Source organism: Perognathus longimembris, chromosome 28 (genome assembly GCF_023159225.1).
Source record: "Perognathus longimembris pacificus isolate PPM17 chromosome 28, ASM2315922v1, whole genome shotgun sequence".
Taxonomy (NCBI): Eukaryota; Metazoa; Chordata; class Mammalia; order Rodentia; family Heteromyidae; genus Perognathus; species Perognathus longimembris.
The window spans coordinates 84,131,591-84,144,935 of record NC_063188.1 but is presented as its reverse complement, the minus strand read 5'-3'; positions in this window follow the sequence as shown (position 1 = coordinate 84,144,935).

Below are 13,345 nucleotides of genomic sequence, written 5' to 3'. Positions count from 1 at the left end.
AAAAGAAATGCAAATCAAAACCTCACCCCAGTAAGAATGCCAATTATCAGGAAAACTAACAATAACAAATGCTGGAAGGGATGTGGCCAAAAGGGAACCCTACTTCATTGTTGGTGGGAATGTAAACTGGTTCAGCCACTCTGGAAAGCAGTATGGAGATTCCTCAGAAGGCTAAACATAGAGCTCCCCTATGATCCAGCAGCCCCACTTTTGGGCATCTACCCAAAAGATTACAAACAAGAACACACTAAAGCCACCAGCACAACAATGTTCATCACACCACAATTTGTCATACCTAAAATATGGCACCAACCCAGATGCCACTCAGTAGATGAATGAATCAGGAAAATGTGGGAGATATACACAATGGAATTTTATGCCTCTATCAGAAAGAATGACATTGCCCCATTCGTAAGGAAATGGAAGGACTTGGCAAAATTATACTAAGTGAAGTGAGCCAGACCCCAAGAAACATCAAGAACACCAAGAACATCAAGATAACACTGGAAATAAATAAATGAAAATCAAGGTTTCAGAATATGACTCATCACAATATATAATATATAACATTGAAAAAGTTTAAAATCATTAGAATAACTAAAAAGTAGACCACTCACTGTAGGAAAGTACAAACATTTATGTATTAGTATACTTTGGAATTCATGCTATAGTGTGTAAGTGTGGGCCCTATTTTAAAGTAGAACTCTTATTGGCTCAGTATACATTGAGTCATGAAGACAATAAATCCTATACTTTAAAGATACCACTATGCAGATATTTCAAAGTCAGAATGGGAGTTTGTTTTTTCAGCTTTTAATCCCTTCTCTTTTGCAGAAGATACAGATAACAATGGGGCCTCTGAGGTGGATATGTGAATGTCTTTGGCAGTTTCTAGCTGTCTACCCTAAATGCCATTGAATTTATGGAGACTGAGAATTCTTTCTCTATGACTCAAGTCTAAGGAGAGACGATATCATTGTGAGAAGCAAGAATGTAGGTCCCATAGGTAATGGGACCAGTAGACTGGTGTTGGAATTTTTGTATAGGTCAAAGGCTCTTGGAGAAGCAGGGACCTGTTTCAGTGGTGGTGCGGAATGCTACTGTACTGGGGTTGTTTTCCAGCCCTGGACCTGGATGATACCATGGGTGTAAGAGTATTTCCTGTAGATTGCATGGAACTACATGCAGAACAGGGAGCCATCCTGGAGTTCTGCACATCTTTGTTTCAGAGAATAACCAACAGAGACAAAGGATACCAAGGGAGAAAGAGAGGGGGGATCTATATGGCATAGGCATACAAAGTAAAAAGAGTCAGAAGAAATAGCCAACTTGAGAATTCACATTGGCACATTGGACTGGTTCACAGAAAGTTCATATAAATGCCTCAGGGGAAAATGCAGTAAAATCCCAACTTCAAGCGTCTGTAGGACTTGTGAATAGAAAGTCATCCTTCACTTATTCTTTCCTCTTTTCCTCTTTCCTATTTCCAATTTTAGAACCAGAGAGCTAGTGAGGGAGGTGGGAAGAAAAAGAGAGAGATCACAAAACTGAAAGATCACACACTGTTCATACTATGGAACTTCCTCATCTGTACAGATCCTATATAGCAAATATCATCATAAGTCATTTTGGATTTCTATTTTTCTGTAGGACTGAATTTACTATAGATGTACATATACAGGCTTCTGCTCTAACACCATGTACATATTCCTGTAAAAACTTTTTATCTCATAAGTGAGTAGCTGATGGGAAAAATATAACTGGGGCAGACCATTCAAGCACTATGAAACTTTATAACTAGACTACCAACAATAATGATAACAGTTACATAACTTATGTCCTGGTTTGTGTTCTACTGAAATTTACTCTGAGCTCACATTCAACACATTCTTGCCCGTACATGGCTATAAGTTCGTTCTTTCACTTTTGCAATGCAGGATACTGGTGGTACTCAATTCAGATAAGTGTCATCAGAGCTAAAAATTATTTTAAAACCAATGTTCTCGTTGCTTCCTGATCATCTTCCCTCTCTCCTTCTCTCACCTTTTCCATTTCTCCCACTCCTACTCTCCTAATTCCTTTGCTTATAATTCATATATGTATATATACACATACAAACAGACATGTATATATAATATTTTGTTCAAAATTTGGTAGGCTTTAAGGAGCCATTTAATTAAAATATTGAAAGAAAAGCTAAATATCTTCACAAAGGCACATGTTCTGATGTCTATCTTGTCACTTGCTTAGGTTCTTTAGGTTGTTTGGATGATACTTTATTTGGTCATTCATCACTTGCTTTTATCTGGCTCTTCTTTGACTACTCAACTGCCAGGTACACATTTCCATGGTTTGTGCTTGATTTGTATGTTATTTATCCTCTCTCTCTTTTTCCCTTTGTTTCAGTGTGGCACACATGTATTTGTGGAGAAACCATACCAGTAGGACTTTCTGAATAAAGATCCAGAAGCAAAGAAAATAAAAGAAAGATTTGATAAATGAGATTGTACCAAACTACAAAGTTTCTGCATAGCAAAGGATATAGCCAACAAGCTAAAAAGACAACTTATAGAATGAGATAAGATTTTTGCTAGCTATATACATTCAAAAATGGCTTAATATCCAGAATATACAAACATCTTAAAAAAAACTAAACCCTCAAAAAACAAAAACCCAATTAATAAATGGGCTAATGAGCTAAAGAGAAACTTCTCAGAAGTAAAAATGGTCAATGGACACATGAAGAAATGCTCATCTCTGACCATAAAGGAAATGCAAATCAAAACAACAATGAAATTCCACCTCATCAGCGTTAGAATGTCCATTATAAAGAAAACAGATAACAGATGCTGATGAGTATGAAGAAAAAAAGGTAGGAGAACACAGTCAAGAACTCAGTGCATATTCTATAAAATTACATAAAGCAAGTGAAGTACTAGATTGGGAGAGGTGGGTGAGAATGTTGAAAGTGCTGATATTGATCAAGATGTGTTATCTTCACAAACTACTTTGTTGAATGGCAAGTCCTTTGTACAACTACTGAAAGATACTAAAAATAAAGACAACAAAAATATAAATAAAAATAAAAAGCCAACCAAATTATAATAACAATACGTACTTCCAAAATCAGCCAAAATCCCTAACATCATGGATGTAATAATTATGTCTATGAAATGTTACTATGTAAATTTTTATAAGGAAAATCAGTTCAACAAGTATACCAGATACTTGCGAAAGAGAAATGTAAATTTATCTACCAACAATTAGCAACCATAGGTAGTAGAAAACTTAGGAGGTGGAGCCCAGTTGGAGGAAATAGGTCATTGGGGATGTACCCTTGAAGGGAATGTTGGGACTCCAGCCATTTCCTCCTTTCTCCCATTCCTATTTTTGCTTTCTGGCTGCAATGACCATTGTGTGAGCAGCTTCACTCTGTCTCTTACTTCTCTCCATGATATTTAGATTTTCCTCAGACCTAAAGTAAAGGAGCCAAGAGACCAATGGACAAAAACCTCTGAAACCACAAACTCCTCCTTTAATTTGATTTTCACAGGTATTTTTTTTATCACAGTGATGGAGAACTAACACAATGTTTATGACAGCAAGGATTCAAGAGACTTTCTAGCAGATCATATCCAAAATTAAACAAATGCTTATTTGCAGCTAATGAAATAATCTCTTGACTTTTCTTGTTTACTGAGCATATAAAAGCCTGCTGCTCAGGCTGCTGAAAGCCATCTCTGTGAACCTCTTTTAATTTTAAGTAGTGCTTGATTCATAGATATGTTGAGGCTCTAATAAACTCCAATTTTTTTAAGTGAAGGCAGTGAGGCACAGGGACAAAGAAGATGAACAATAAGAAAAAGAAGCTATCAGATCTTTCTAGAGGAGTGGTTGTTGCACCCTCTATTCTCATCAGCTCTAATTTCAGCTCCAGCTACCTCTTTTCCTGCTGACTACACTCGCAGATCCATTGCACACTAATCTAATAACTATCTTGACTACATTAGGTCCCACTGATGGTGAATTTCTTTCTTTTCATTGGAAGATTTGCCACCTATAGTTTCTTATTTCTGAGACATCCACAGAGATCAAGACAATCCCTAAGGGACAATGTTTCTGTTGTTTTATATTTTGTGGTATGATAGCCAAAGGAAATCTTGCCTGTCAGTGACCACAAAGGGAGAAAAAGAACCTAAAATCCAAGATGAGTAATTGCTACTGAGTTTTAGAGGAGCAACTATGGATTTAAATAGTTTCTGAGGTTAATGTCTTCTTGACTTAAATGAAATTATTGGTCATTTTCCCATATGTGCCAAACAATGGAGTTGGAATCACCCACTTGTCTCCCAAGTCCTATTTCAGATAACATGGTCATTAAATTCAGAATAAGGGATGTAATTTACTCTGAAAACTACAGATATTAAAGGTATGATATCCTTGTGACTTGATGAGCATTGTATTACCACAAAAAGAGTAGACTCCCTGTTGGGCAATAAGAAATTAGAAATTTGGCCATTGATTCCTATCTGCTATGTGGCCTTGGACGACTTCATTAAACTCTAAGTTCCTATAGCTGAATAAAAGGTATAACAGTTTACATATTGATGTTGTGAGACTTTTGTGAAACTATGTATATAAGTACCATAATAATACAATGCCTGGAGCAATAGTGAAAAGTCAAGTAATACCTCACTGTCCCATTTTGAGGCCTGATTACTTTTCAGGCATTCAGGCATTTCAAGCATTCAGCTGTCAGTTTGTCTTAGTCAGGGTGGGCTAGGTTATGTTGTCATAACAAATCTTGAGAAGCCAGGTGTCGATATCTCACACCTGTAATCCTAGATACTCATGAGACTGAGATCTGAGGATGCAGGTTCAATGCCAACCTGGGAAGAAATTCTGTAATTCTTTGTCACCATTAAATACCAAAATGCAAGAAATAAAGCTGTGGTTCACGTGTAAGAACTGTAGCATTGAGGAAAAACAGCTCAGGAACAGCTATCAGAATCTGAGTTCAAGCCCAAGGCGGGCACACACAGACACAGACACAGACACTCACACACACACACACACACACTCACACACACAACACACACAAAATAAAACTGAGAAAGCAATCTCTTACAAGAATAAAGGCTCATTTCCTCTCCTGCTACTGGCCCACTATTGATTAACTGCGGTGCTGGTCTACATTACCTTCTCTCTGGTATCTAGGGTGGCAGAAATATGGCCTACAGCTGTAGCAGGGGGAAAAGAGATGGTGGTGAGGAAGGTTCTGGAATTCAATGTCTCAACCCTAAAGTGACACTTTATGCCACTTATGCTCACATTCTTTGGCTATTTTTAGGTTAAACAAAATAGAGAAATATGCTCTATCCACATGGACAACCAACAAACATTGCTGCCAAATAGACTTGTAATCTAAGATTGATATAGGGAACACTAACTTCTTAGCTTCATTCCTTGAACAATGCAGAAAAACAATAGTGGGAGAATGAGTAACTGATAGAGAGAGGGTTATCCATTCTGATGAAAACTATTTTCTGGGGCTGGGAATATGGTCTAGTGGCAAGAGTGTTTGCCTCATATACATGAAACCCTGGGTTCAACTCCCCAGCACCACATATACAGAAAACGGCCAGAAGTGGCGCTGTGGCTCAAGTGGCAGAGTGCTAGCCTTGAGCAAAAAGAAGCCAGGGACAGTGCTCAGGCCCTGAGTCCAAGCCCTTGGACTGGCAAAAAGAAAAAAAAAAACACCAAAGAAAACTAATTTCTATAATCCTAATTAATTTTAATTTTCAAGTCAGATGTTTGTTCCATTCTAATCTTCTTGGATTTTCCTTGATGGAAATTAAAATCTTTCCACTGTGACATGACACACACCACACTCTGCCATGTGTTATAATATATTATGGGTTGAGCATTTCTAAGCTGAAACCAATGTCTACAGTGCTCCAACAGTCTGAAACCTGTTCGGCTTCATTATGATACTGTAAGTGGAAAATTCCAACAAACCTTGTCAAAATGCACGTGTACCCAAAATATTAAAATATCCACTTAATATTCAGTTTATGTTTATAGGGTATATATGAAACATCACACTTCATGTTTAGATTTGGGTTTTGTCCCCCACATGTCTCATTGTACATATGCAAGTATTCCCAAATATTGGAAAACCCAAACTGAGAAACACTTCTTATCCCATACATTTTTGATAAGAGATACTCAACCTATATTTGCATAGATATTTTCTTTCTTGCAAGAGTTTACCTTCAAGAAGCTTACAAGTTTACATTCTGTGCTTTCTTCATCCTTAGGATTCTCAAGTTGTCTGGTTTAGTACCTTGCACATAATTGGCTCAAATGCTTGCAGAGAAACTGGGTACCAATGGCTCACTCTTGCAATCTTAGCTACTACTCAGAAGACTGAGATATGCAGGAAAATCTGTGAAACTCTTTTCTCCAATTAACCACCAAAAGCAACCCCCACAAAAGTAGCTGTGGCTCAAGTCATAGAACACCAGCCTGAGTGAAAAAGCTTGTGGACAGAGCCCAGACCCTGAGTTCAAGCCCCAAGACTGGTACAAAATAAAATATTTGAAGAGGTAACTGAAGATGGAAGATGAGAAGTAAATGGGGAGTGTGGGTAGGGTGAAAGCAAGACAATTGAACAATGTCTCCTCTTGAAGTAAAATCTGTGTTTTCTGGAAATCCTCAGCAGTAATCATGGGATGCTCCCCTGGGAAACTAGACTGTCAGCTGAAATGCCTCAGAGACACTCTTGCAGGGTTCAGAAAGGCCAAAGGCTGTTAGAGAAAATTAAAGCCATCAGCAAACCATATCTTGTGGTTTATAATTATCAATTATTGCAGAAAGAAGACACATTTATTCCATCCTGACAACAAAGGTTACATAGTATCAAGAGTATATGCTAACACCTTTTCTAGAATGGGTTAAGTATTTACAAATACATAAAAAGTAACCTTAGCATTGATGGGGACAGACAAAAATGTTTTCCTAGACAATCCACAATATCAGACAACATTGTATGATATGGTATACCTATTGTGTAGATGGGTTAACCATGTCTTCATGTCTTTCCTTTAGCCAAGAATTTTGCATTAAATCAGTTTTGGGAAGTATTCAAGGAATATCAATTCTTAACTAATGATTGCACATGTTAAGGAATCATTTGTGCATTTTAAATTCAACTACTAGTTATTGAAAATATACTGTGCACTACACACTATCATAATTCAAGTCTATTAAGCCTTTTAATAACTTAGAGTTTCATTTTCAGCAGATATTTCCCCTCTTTGGTAACAAAGGTGTAGGCACTGGGTTTGAACTCAGGGCCTCACATTCGTTTTGCAAGCTTACTACCACTTGAGCCAGGTATTTAGCCCTTTTTCTTTCAGGATATTTTTCAGATAGAGTTGTAGGCATGCTATGGACTTTAAGTGTGCACTACTATGTCCAGCTCAAAATATTATGTATTACCTTTTGCAAGAAATAGTCTTATCTCTGTCCTCTCTGTAACCTTCTAATTTTAGTTTATCCATCAGAGCATTTTGGAACATTTCTAGACCTACAAACAAAGGTTTGCTTTAATTTCTCTTCTGTCTGTGTTCATAACAGTATGAACTTACATTTTAGCATAATTAAAGTGCATTGTACTTTCTTGTTTAATTTTCGCTAGGTTCTATTTGTCTCTACAATCTGGGAGGATAAGGCTTATTTCTTCTTCCTTTTCAGACTTCAGTAGAGCAATAAGTTAAATTCAACATAGCAACAGATTATGATGGAACTTTCAAGTATTATTCTAAGATTTATTTTTTTCAACATGAATAAACTCCATAAAATAAATAAACACAGTGGTAAAATAAAAGCTCATTAAGTACAAAAATTTCAGTATGGAGTTTAAGTTTTGGAAATAGTTAAATTCATTTTAATGATAATGTTGAAAAGGCATATTTTAGGTAACAAGGGCTAAACATTTAAACATACACACAGAATTTGGATAATCAAAGCCCGTTTCTTCTTCATTTCTGTAATCTCTGCATAGTTGCAATGGCCTGATGGAAGTTAATCAGTATATCATTAACTTTATATGGCTATTATATAATTATATTATTTGACTGTATCAATGGCCTAAAATTTTATGAAGTGTCTTTTACCTTTGGGGGAATTTATTTAGACACTTGCAACTAGCAGCAATTATTAAACAGTTATCTTCATAATGTATATGAATTACTTTCAAAGTCATTTGAATAAAATAGTTTATTTTCAGTAAAAGGTGACAAAGCCAGGAGTTAAGACCTATATTTTAGGTTTAGCTCAGCAATTATTTTGCCATATGCTTTTCAGAAATAACTTCACTTTCCTGAACTATTTTCTTCATCTGTCGAAAGAAAAGCAGCACAATATAGAATAAGAGATGCCACATATCTGATATACTGTTGCAATAATTGTGTGGCCAGAAGAGTCTTTGAGTTTTCTCCTATTGATGATGTTGGTCTGTGGGTCTAGGTTCCCTTCTCTTGAATCTGGGTTCTTAGACTAAATGTCCAATAGAATATTGTGAATTGATGTGTAATAGTTTCTAAATGCAGTCTAAGAAATTCACAGCTACAATGTAATAGCGTTCCCTTTTGGCAATAACCCCACCATCATCTGTTATTATTAGTTTTCTTACTAATGGCCATACTAAATGGGGTGAGGTGGAATCTCAAAGTTGTTTTGATTTGTATTTCTTTTATGGCCAGAAATGTTGAACACTTCTTCATGTGTGTCATTCTTATTTCATTCTTACTGGTCATTCTTACTTCTTCTTCTGAGAAGTCTGTAAGTGTTTAGTCCATTTATTGATTGGGTTGCTGAATTTCATGAGGGTTTATTTTATGGAGGATTTAATTTTTTTAAGTTCTAAGTATATGTTATGTATGGGGACCTTGTTGGATGCATAGCTAGTAAAGATTTTCTCTCATTCTGTGGGCTTTCTATTCATCTTCCTATCTATGTCCGTTGCCATGCAGAAAGTCTTCAGTTTGATGCAATCCTATTTACCCAATCTTTCTTTGATTCGTTGTGATTCTGGCTCTTTACTTAGGAAGTTTCAAGGCACTTAAAAAGTGCCTCAAAGGCCTAGAGTTTCCCCTACCCCTTCCTGTAATATTTCTCAGGATCAACTTGTTCAGCCACTCTGAAAAAGCAGTATGGAGATTCCTTAAAAGATTAAACATAGAGCTTCCCTATGAACCAGCAACCCCATTCCTGGGCATTTTTCCAATTGATCACAAGTCAGGCCACACTAAATCCACCAGCACAACCATATTCATTGCAACATTGTTCACCAAAGCCAAGGCATGGAATCAATCCAGATGTGCTTCATTGGATGAACGGATCAAGAAAATATGACATATATACAAAAAATTCTACTCATCCCTCAGAGAGAATGATATTGTACCATTTGTAAAGAAATGGAAAAATTGGGCAAAATATATTAAGTGAAATAAACCAGAGCCAAAGAAACATAGGTTGCATGGTTTCTCTCATTTGTGGTTAACTAAGTGTGCCTATAAATCTACAATTAAACACATTGAATCACACACACACACACACACACACACACACACGGATATGATAAATTATATAAGACTTTAGACATACACACACTGAGCCCAAAGGAGGATATGCATAGGAGTGATTGACAAAGGCTTAATAGCTCTGTGCATATGATCATATAAAATAATGCTTTATGAAATGAGCTCCAATGAAAGGACACAAGAGAAATTTTTTGGTTGTCTTTGTTGCTGTTTTTTTTCTTTTGTCTTGTTTGTTAGTATGTTTGTATTTGGGAGGGGAAGGGGAGCACAGAATAGATGGAACAAGGGTGAACAAATACAACAGTGGTACTCACTTGATACTATGTGGAAAATGAACAGTATATCTTGTGGGTGGGGATGGAGGGAAAACCTGGGAGAAAGTGAGGGGAAGAGAGACATGATTCAAAAAGAATTCTTCTCATTGCTCATTAGCTGATTTATGTAACATAACCCCTTTGTATTTGAACTCTACAATAACAATACATTTATAAGAAGAAAAATCACAGCTTCTAATTCCTGTTTCTTCGGATTTCCACATTTGAAACACAGGTCCCATGCACAAGGAATCCCAAACATCCTATGGAGAGTCCTGATATGGAAAGGAACTGAGTTGTGTTCCCTCCACCCTAGGTGAATTCTCAACTAACAGTCAGCACCCAAGCTACTAGCCATGGGAGTGAGACATTTTGAAACCATTCCTCCAGCCTCTAGATGAGCTGATACTGCATAGAACACAGAGCTGGCTTTGCCTGGCCTTTCTTAAATTGCAAATTCATGAGTGAATATATGACTGTGTTTGTTTTCCATCACCTGGCTGGGTTGCTATATAGCAATAGATAATTGATAGACACCTTTAGCTATTTCACAATGTTTCTGAACTTTTATCCATTATGATCTTCTGGTTTGTATAAAATTAGCTCTAGACATTTGACAAATCAATACTTCCTCAAATTTATAACAGGAACAATAGCAACAAGGACAATGTACCATTAGGCAACAAAATGAAAGTTAGTAGTACTCCTCTTGGGCTTCTTGGCAGAGGTTAATGGAGAAAGCTTTGCTTAAAGTAACCCAAATAGGTAAGAAATGAGGCAATCATTCCCCCAGTGGAATGGAATTTCTGTGATTGATGGTAAATGTTTGCTGGGATTTCTAGAGATGCCTGTCAATAAAGTATGGGTTCTCTGATCACCTGGAAGGCTGTCCCAATATTTCTTTTGTACAAAGTGACAGTCTCAACAATGGCACTGAGGTATCCATTCACCATTGTCTGTCTCATGACTGACCTTAAAACCCAATTGTTTCAGTCAAATATAACATTGTGCTTTATTTTAAGATTAATAATAAGAAATAATGAGAATAATAATATGAATGTGAAACTTAACAGGCCATGTTTCAGCTTTCTTATCAGCTTGTGGGCTTGAGAAATGAAGATGGAAGTTGACGTCATGTTTCCATGTGTCTTCTGGGACTGATGCCTTCTAGACTAGAGACAAGTTCTGAGCTACTGGAATGGAATTTTCAGATGCGTGCCATGGCCTTTGCTCTTTAGGGCATAATGGCTATGAGCAATATCCATGGAGCCAGTTCATCAGCTGCTTGCTCTGGGACAAGTATGAAGCCTTTCTTTTTTTTTTTCATTATTTATTGTCAAAGTGATGTACAGAGAGGTTACAGTTTCAAATGTTAGGCCTTGGGTACATTTCTGAAAGGTTACAGTTTAATATGTTAGGCCTTGGGTACATTTCTTGTAATGTTTGTTACCTCTTCCCTCATTCCCCCCTCCCCCTCCCCCTTTCCCTCTCCCCCCATGAGTTGTTCAATCGGTTTACACCAAATGGTTTTGCAAGTATTGCTTTTGGAGTCAATGGTTTTGCAAGTATTGCTTTTGGAGTCATTTGTCTTTTTATCTTTTGTCTCTCGATTTTGATATTCCCTTTCACCTCCCTAGTTCTAATACCAGTATATACAGTATCCAGTATACTCAGATAAGATACAGTGATAGTGCGGTTACAACCACAGGAAGGGGATACAAGAGGATCATCAACAATAGAAGCTACAGTTTCACATGGCATGTTGAAAGTGATATCACTGTAGTATAAAGCCTTTCTACACCTTACTTTCCTCATCCTGATGATGATACTAGTGACTTGTTTCCAACACTTGTTTTATTAAGTTCAAGAGTTAATATATGTAAAGTGTTTGAGAGAATTCCTAAAACACAGGATACAGTACAACTGTAAGGTGGTTATATACTTTAAGTGAAATTATAAGTCATAACCTACCACATGCAGGAGGTCTTTCAGTTATAAAAGTACCAAGGAACTGGAACAGGGAGCACTCTGAGCATCCTTTAAGTCAGTTGAGTTTGGAAGGTTTATTGGGAAGAACTTCAAAAAATCTGCCACAAAGGCAGAAGTTGACCTGTGATGTAGATAGATAGCCCTCAGTTGATCCATCTAGGAACCTGGGAGTAAGGAAGACCCTGACATTGATAATAAAATTAAGGTTATCAGTACGACACCATCCTATTTTCAATTTAAAACGTGTTGTACTCCCCAAAGGCTGTTTAAACATGGGAGGGCTATTTCCTGAAGTCAAGGACACTTCATGGTAAGGGACACAGCTGTGAGCCTTTTGCAGCTGCTAGTCCTAACAGTTGGGGGTAGGAGCACTGGCTCTGAGAAGAGGATGTAAATGGAGAAACACAGTACAATTTTTTAAGTAGTAAAAGGAGCTTTGAAGTCAACTAACAATAAACAAATGGCTCAAGCAAATTACTTAAACTCTCTGAGCTTCATTTTCTCTTGTATGTCAAAGATAAAATCATTTATAAGGGTTAATGGAGTACTACTGCACCTTTCTTTTAGGAGATACAAGGATATTCTATTTCCCATCTTACATTTCCCACTTCTATGAGACCAATAATTTTAGGTCAAGAAATTCTAGCCCCTTCCTTTACAAATGGCACTATATGTTATCTCTCACTCATGAAGACAAAAAGTGAATTCCTTTAAAAATCTCCAATGGGATGGGGCTGGGGATATGGCCCAGTGGCAGGAGTGCTTGCCTCCAATACATGAAGCCCTGGGTTCGATTCCCCAGCACTGCATATACAGAAAACTGCCAGAAGTGGCACTGTGGCTCAAGTGGTAGAGTGCTAGCCTTCAGCAAAAAGAAGCCGGGGACAGTGTTCAGGCCCTGAATCCAAGGCCCAGGACTGGCAAAAAAAAAAATCTCCAATGGGGCAGACTCTGTGCCAACTCATATTGCCCCCATGACAACAAACACTAAGTGACAGGTATTATTATCTTCATTTGACACAGAACAAAAGTGAGGCTCAGAAAGCTGAAATGACTTGTTTAGAATACTTGGCTACTGAGGGGTGAGACAGGGTTAAGTTCAGGTTTATACACTGTCCAGGGTAATGCTCCCTAGACCAGGTATAATATTCTTCACTTTAAACCTTGGCTTTCCAGAATATAGCTGAGAGCAAGAAATGAAAATTTTAATGGTGATTAATATTTTATAAAGACCGATGTGATTTTTTCTATTCTGACTTCATGAGTACATATTGTTACCCTAGTTTTCTCACAATATCCAAATGCCTAGAAATTTTTTGAGAGATTCATGTGGTGGGAATATGTGTGTATATATGTAATCACATGCTGCTCATAAGAAATGAGGGAAAGAATGGGTGATCATATTCACTGAATATGATTTTGTGCCAGGAAAAC